Source organism: Oryzias latipes, chromosome 15 (genome assembly GCF_053564925.1).
Source record: "Oryzias latipes strain Hd-rR chromosome 15, Olatipes_Hd-rR_3.1".
NCBI classification, from domain to species: Eukaryota; Metazoa; Chordata; class Actinopteri; order Beloniformes; family Adrianichthyidae; genus Oryzias; species Oryzias latipes.
In genome coordinates this window covers 9662309-9670368 of record NC_136251.1, presented here as the reverse complement: position 1 = coordinate 9670368, position 8060 = coordinate 9662309, and positions in this window count along the sequence as shown.

Below are 8060 nucleotides of genomic sequence, written 5' to 3'. Positions count from 1 at the left end.
GTAGAGAAGTGTGGACGCATCATAAGAGACTTTCTGAAAATTAAATCTACGTGATGTTGTGCATGTGGTAAGTGTTTTGTGAAGTACTTGTACGGATAATATAAGTTACATGCACTAATGTTGTGCGGTGCTATTGGATGATGTCTTTACGCAGCATTCTAGTCGTTAGTAAGGTACGAGTACTGGTTTCTTACTGACTGCGCACAAATGCTGCATGCAGGCACGGGCGTACGTTATAGTTATACGTATGTGGCCGTAGGACGCCTGTAGGTAGGATGACTACCCAAACAGCACTCTTGTTGTCTAATGTGCATGTCCTGCTGCATGCGTAGAGCGTGTTGTGTGTGTGCAACCAGCGCAGTGTATGGGACGCCGAATGTAAAAATTCACCTCGTGAAAATTATGTGACAACTTTACCACAATTCGGCGCCCCAAAGCACAATGTGGAGGATTTGGGGAGGTTAAGAAAAAAAAAAAAAATCTATACAATGTGCCTGTGTCTCACATACTTCAACCTTCGAGACTCTTACCTGTTGTTTAAGTGTTCACCATGTCCTAACGCCCGCAGCACGCCCATAGAAAAAGGTTGTGCATGAATATTTTTGCTCTACGGGGTTACCAGGTGGTTTACGATCTTAAAATTTCATGCAGGGCACCTGCATGTATGCCCAGTTTTTCTCCGTTTCAGAGGCAGTTGTGATTAAGGCCTGGTTTATTCTTTAAAGTGATTTAACCCTTGTGCTATCCTAGGCACTTTAATATTGGGAGTTGGGTCATCTAGACTCACTATACAGTGCGCTGAACCTTTTTTCTCCAATGATTTGTGAACCTCACTGGTGTCCATGAATTACATGAAATCTTTCCACCTTTATCCACCTTTGTCATGGTAGGGAGAACACGTCAATGTAAGGGTGGGGTCATCTAAGATAGCACAAGGGTTAAAGAGTGATCGCTTGAGTCACATTGGTCGCAAGGGCACCAGCATCGCCCCGATCACTGGGAAATGTGACACCTGCTGATTACGTCAACGGCGACTGGAATTCTACAACCGTAGTGCAATGCAGTGCAAATCGTGTCATTAAATGACACTCTCTCTTTTTTGACTTGTTCTGTCCAACAACTGAGGAACAGATGAGAGCTGACGGCCTTTTGTGTTGGAGAGGTTTTACTATTACAAAAAGGGGTTATGAATCTTCAGATAACCCGGGTGTAATTTTGTATAAACCCCTTTTGTTTTTTGTTTTTTATATTAATTTATTTTGAGTGACGACAGAGCAAGCTCTTTAACACTTAATCGAGAATTTAAAGGAAATACCTAACTTCACACACAAACACACAGAGACAGAGAGGGCAGATAACTATTTTCAAAAAAGAGCAAAGTACTGAAAAGATATGTCATACATCTCATAAATTGCAGCGCTAGAGAATGCAATTTACCTGCTTTTTACATTTTCGCTTCTGTATTGCCTGCTTCTGTTTAGTGGACGAACAAACCACTTCCTCCTCTGCCTCATCACCTACCTGCGCTTATGCAGACGCAGCAAGTGTATAATGAAGATGTCCTTCGTGTTAACAACAAACGCTGAGGCCAATCGTATCGCATGAAAAGTGCAAACGCCACTCAGAAGTCTATCACAGTTCTTGCGAACAGTCACAAGCAAAACCAGCCAACATAAGTATGAACTAGACTGTGCGATTGGAGATACTATTGCAATGGCTGATCACTGGGAAGTATAAACCGGCATGAGGCCTAAGCTGGTAGAGATGACTATGGCGACTAAGACATGAAAAATAGATTTTTTTTTTAGCTTTGTATGAACCCACATTTAAAAGTGACTTAAATGTAACCCTAAGCAGAATGTCCACCTGTTCTACTGCGCTGCAGAACAGAAAGGAAGCTGTTTTTGTGCATACAATAAAGAGATCTGAGTCACTGCTGCTTTTGTAAAAACTGAAGAAAGTAGATCTTTTTTCTATTTTGGTCCACACACTGATGACATGTAACACGGTGGAACATCACTATTTGTGTTTTATTGAGTTGTCAGTGTGTCTGAATCCAATCAGGCCACTCACACCAGCTCCGGCGACTGAGCCGCTCTGAATATGTAATTAGCTGCGCCAGTACAAGTGTCCCATGAATATTCATGGCCTTTTTAATTAGACGGCTCTTTTCACAGCTAGAACCTGCGAAAAAAAAGTTACCTCCTCATCTGGATGTATGTGTGGTGTCTTGTGTGACTGTGGAGGAGGGGGCTTCTGCAAGAAACATTATGAAAAGAAAGAAAAAGTTGATGTAGCAAAATGGACAAAAAGCGTTTGGCTGGGAATTAATTACTTTGTCTACTGGTATCAGGTGGTGCATATGATTCTCTCAATATAGAACATCTTATTCAAAATTGTTTGGTGATAAATGATAACATTCTTACATTAGTGTCAACGACAGGAATAATCATGTAAATTTGCTTTTTCAATTAATTGAATTGAATTTTTCAATTAATTCAATTCAATTAACAAAAACATTTTTTCTGGCACTAACCTTAGACCAGCCAAGATTTGTACACCTTTAACATGATTTTAGCCCATGTCCAGCTATGAGGCTTGTCAGCTCACCATTTATTTTTAGATTGCCTAGAAGAGTTTCCATTAAAAAGGGGACAATATTATTACACAAACTTCACCAGCTAGAGAAATAGAGAGCAGACAGAAACCATGACAAAATGTCAGCCTTTTTTTAAAACACCGGTGTAAGTACAATATGTGTTTGGCTTGCCAGATTTGTACGGGGGCTTGCAACAAATGATGGCGTCACACTACAGTAACACCACTTAGACAAACTTCTTGGGCTGTGTCCGAATTCCCACCCCAATCCCTAACTACTAAAAAATATCTAGTGCCCTGGATTTAAAAAAAAATTCGGACCCCATGTTCACTACTTTTCTTTTGTTTAAATGGCTAAAATGACGTCACAGTCTCCACAAAGTGAAAATCTAATGGATATGAGTATTTTAAAACAGCTATTTATGAAATCACTGTGTTGTGATGATGAAAAAATTGATGGTTTATTAAAAAATAAATTTAAAAGCATTTTTTACGCTTCAATGTTCAAACGCAATGCATTGTGCTCTATATTCGCCAATCTAGTGAGCATTGATGGAGACTGGTTTTTCACCAAGACTTCTGGGAAATTTCTAGGGCACTGGATTTGGGCACCACTACAAAATGGCGAACGCAGAAAAATGGCGAAGTGAGTAGTGAAGGAATTAGGACATGCACCTAGTGTTGATATCTGCTCGGGCTCTCTTTATATATTTTTTCATTTTACATTTCCCTTCTGCTCTGGCTCAGGAGAACTGTATTAGCGTGTTAACGACCATTGTAGGTACCATAACCATCCAGCCAGCAACAACTGTCCGGGGTCCTACGACTAGTGCTGACGCCACATTATGTGATTGGCTGTCCGTTGGTCTGATGACCTGTCAGGTAGTAATTGGTCTGGACAAATTACGATACTACCATAGAAGAAACAAACAGAGCTCTGACATAGAGTGAGATTATCTTCTAAACCTGCTTTTATCATCACGATTATTATTTAGTGCATTACAGCCCCACCATTCTCCGGACCGCACACTGTAACAAAACAACCTTCCCTGCCTGCGAACACGAAGCCACGAGACTCCAGCTGCTCTGCACAGAGACACGGTTCCCTTTTGTGGAGCAGCCGGTTCATTCTGTTCAGTCTAACAGCCACAGATCTTTTTACAAAGTGGGTTGTGGCAGAATCTCTCTAAAAACATTACAAAAAATGTCACAACTTATGAGGTAAAAGAATTTTTGGGTTACAAAAGGAAACGTGAAATGAAAATATGTAGAGCCCGAGCAGATCTCCACGGATCTCCAAAGGACCCCGAACGGTTATTGCAGCCGAATGGTTATGGTACCTTCTAGGGGTGTAACGATACACGCATCTGAACCACACAATTTCGGTAAGGTAGTTTCGGTTGGGTTCACTTCTGTACCGTTTCAGTATTTTTATTTTTTTTCTTAATTGAGCTATTTCAGATCTGGACCTGAATCACATTCGTGAAGTGAGGTGACTTGAGTTTAGATGAGATTTGACATTTAAACACTATGATTTGAGAACAATTTTTGCCCTTAGACCCTCCGCGAAGGCAGGGATGCCCAGTTTAGTTTAGTCTGTTCAGTTTGGTTTAGCCAAATATATTGAACTCTATAATTTTATGTTCTTTATGATTCATGTTGATTACACAATTGAATCCCATTGAGATGACTATTGTAAATATTGGGCTATTTAAATGAATTGAACTGAATTGCTTACATATCAGAACTAGGGATGTCTTTGTGTTAGAACTGAGTCCTCTGGTTGTTTTACAGTAAATAAAAGTGGCAATAGAAAGCTTTTTTCAAGCAGGCTTATTTAGAGTTTAACTTGTGACCAGAGTTTTTTCTGTCAGACACACATGTTCAGCAGGAATCATGACTTCATTAAAAAAGGTCAAAATATTATATTGTACTTGGCAAAGTCCTGACCTCAACCTTAACGGATGTATAAATAGAGGTATCAGTGTGTTTGCTCAATTAAGCTGGAAAAGAAGAACCAAACAAGGAAAAGTCAAATAAATGTTCATTTTTACATGCAATTTTTTGGAGTTCCGTTGATGCTGTCATGAAAAGTGATGGAAATCGGTTTGAGCTTTTGCATGTTTCCTTATAAAGGGAGCGTGATCACCAAAGCTACTCCACAAAGCACATAGCTGCTGGACAAGCTCCAGCGACAAACATTTATGACTCCGAGCCTGAAGACTTTTTCACTGAATAGTAAAGGTCACTCCATAAAATATCTGCATTACAGTTCGGGTTTGCTTATTTAGTAAAGTGGCCTGTTGGGAACTTGAAAGCTGATTCTAACAGCCTGACAGCATTTTCTTGTACTAGCAGCCAAGCTATCATCACATTAAATGTCAGCGGACACCTTTATGACTGTCACATGTGAGCAGAGCTGTTGAGTGTTAGCCCTATTTAATCTCATAAGTGATCCATAGTTTGTAGGCATGATATCAGCATAGTGTTTGAAAAGTGACTTTTATAGGTGGAGTTAGCAAAATAAATAAAGTGACACTTTTTTTACTCACAAAGGTTTATGAAGAAATAGTTGTGCCTTCGGACAATAATTTACCAGGCGCTAAATTATTCTGGTGCATCTCTGGACAGAATCAGAGACATAAAGATATTTTGAGATTTAGGTATTAAATTTAAATCTAAATATAATGTACATTTTTTTATTGATAGAGATTTTAAAAATGCTAGTTGAACTATAGTGGGCTTTCAATTTTTATTCATTCAACAACAGATTTTGCTTTTCGTATTCCTTTCCTTGATCCAGCAAGCATATGTCAGTATCACACAACAGCAAAGCAAAATCTGACTGACAGATGTTTGAGCTGCATGGTGAGAGGCTGAGGAGGAACCTAAATGCAGGACAGCAGCAGCCTCTTATGGATGACCAGTGGCAGTGCAGCCCGAGAAGATTTAAAAACCGAACAACAAAAAGTCTGCAAAGAAAAATAATGTTACACAATCTGCAACCATAAAAATAATGTTTAGAAACTAGACTAAGAACCATCAGAAAATCCAGAAATTTCTAAAGTATCAGTGATGGACCCGTTCATTAAAGATGCACATCATCAGCTATGACTAAATGAGAGGTGTGGCACAGACTCAGCCTTTTGTCTGGACAACACGGTGGCTGGCGTTCAGGATTCAGAGGAAAGAATTTGTTTACTGTTTACCAACTGTTTGACTGATCTGCTACTCAGCAGTTGGCATTGAAGGACACTTTCCCCCTTCTGAGTGTCACAGTAAATGTGATGGGGATTAATCTAACTTTGTGGAGATTTGAAAAGATGTGATGAGGTTTGTGTAAAAAAAGAACTATTTTAAAATACAACTTAACAAACACTGTCCTTTAAAAGGCTTTTAAACATCTAAAATTTAAAAAAGATCAGGAAAAAAAAGCTTTGCTAAAACACCTTTTGAAAGACATTCAAAAGCTTAAAAAAACTATTTTCTTGGTTGTACACAAACCTTACTTTTTAAACATCAGGAACCTGTTAAAATCACTTTAGCATCAGTAAGCACATTCAGAATTATTACCTGTTGTTTTTAGAAGATAATTAAGACTTTTAGGTGAGCAGTATAGTGGGAAAAGTTATATCTAATGTGATAATTATGGGAGATGCTGTTTGGTTAAATATTGTCTTTTTCTGAAAACAGAAACTATAGAAAAAAGGATGACACATTTTTTGTCAAAATAAACAAAAAGGTCAGAGGAAGCCGAGAAAAAAGCCCAAAGTATGATCATTTCTCGACAAAAAAGTTTTTTTTGTAACGTTTTATCATTTCACTTACATAGTAGATTTTATTTTAATCCCTGGTGTTGCTGAGTTCCACTTTCTGCTGCATTTTCGTGTATTTCATAACAACACAAGAATATATTACTTACAAAAGACTTTCCCAAAGTCCCTTTCCTCCAAGAGTTGAATTACTAACTATCCTCCTTCATCCCACCCCAATCTTTCTGCTGTCTAATCATCTGGCCTCATTAGGCTCCCAGCTCCACCATTAGGGGCCGGTGGCTTGGCACAAAATGGCCGCCCTCGGGCCCTCCTGCTGCCTGGTAAAGAGCTGGAAAGCAGCAAAAGTGCTTTGTGATGTCTCCGCCACCCAGGCAGATCTATCCATCACCTCACCATTTATCACACTTGTCCGCTGGCAGGCCTATCCATCAGAGCCTAAAGTGTTAGGGCCTGCTGGAAAACTCAGCTGCTCCTGTGGTAAATAAAGAAGAAACCCAGCAGGATCACGGAGGAGGAGATGGTGGGAGGGAGGACACAAGAGGAGAGGGAGAGAAGAGGAAGAGATGTGAAAAGGTATGAAGATACAGAGGACTAATGGGGAGACAGCAATGAGCATGAAGGAGGGGAAAAGGTGAGAAGAATAAATAAGGTGGAAGAGTGAAGAGGACAAGGAAAAAAAGGAAAACTTTTGGTGGAAATGGGAAATAGTGACTGTCGAGAAAAACAGAAAAGAGTAGAAAGGTTGCTGAGAAGAGGGTTAATCAGCGAGAAATCATCTGAACCTTAAAAAAACTTCTATCTACTCTCCCATATTGGGGTGATTTTTTTGAAAACAAGCATTTTTTTTTGAGTACTTAGATTATTTTCAGACACTGGTTTGTTTTTGTAAAACGTACCGACATGTTTCGGTGGAATACCTTCCGCCTTTGTCAGAGTCGTCATCGGGTGGCAGTGTGTGACGTCTTCGTGACAATCAGCCTGCCTCTGCAGTCGAGATCGGTACCAACTCAGCCGGCTAAGCGGCGTGTTGTCATGTTAGCGTAACAATGTGCCACACCATGTAACAAATAGTCCGCTTTTTTTTTTGAAAAAGTGATCTAAACCAAACAAATAACAAGAATCAAGTACTAAAAACTGCTTGAATATTCATTTCTTTTTTAAGTGACCATGGGATGAGCTGGTTGATGGCCTTGGAAGTGTGCATTATCAGAAGATAATGCACTTTGCTTCGTGTTGGATGGTTCAGGCTTCCACGACATGCGTTAATAATAATATTAATGGATTCGATTTATTTCCCCTTTTCTTGGTGCTCAAAGTTCTTACAATGTGTCCATTTTTCATTCACTCCTCATTCATACTTGGTGATGGTAACTACTAATGTAGCCTCAGCTGCCCTGGGGCAGACTGACAGAGGCGTGGCTGCCAGTTCGCGCCTACGGCCCCTCTGACCATCACCGGGACATTCATACACATTCACACACCAGTGGAGGCACACTGGAGGCAGGGAGGGTGAAGTGTCTTGCCCAAGGACACAACGACAGTTGGCTGGGGGGAGCGGGGATTGAACCTCGGACAACCTGCTCTACCACCTGAGCCACTGCCGATAATGCGTTAATTTCTGATAATGCACACTTTAAAGGCCATTGACCCTTATGTAAAATATAATAAAGAATACAGAAATTAAGG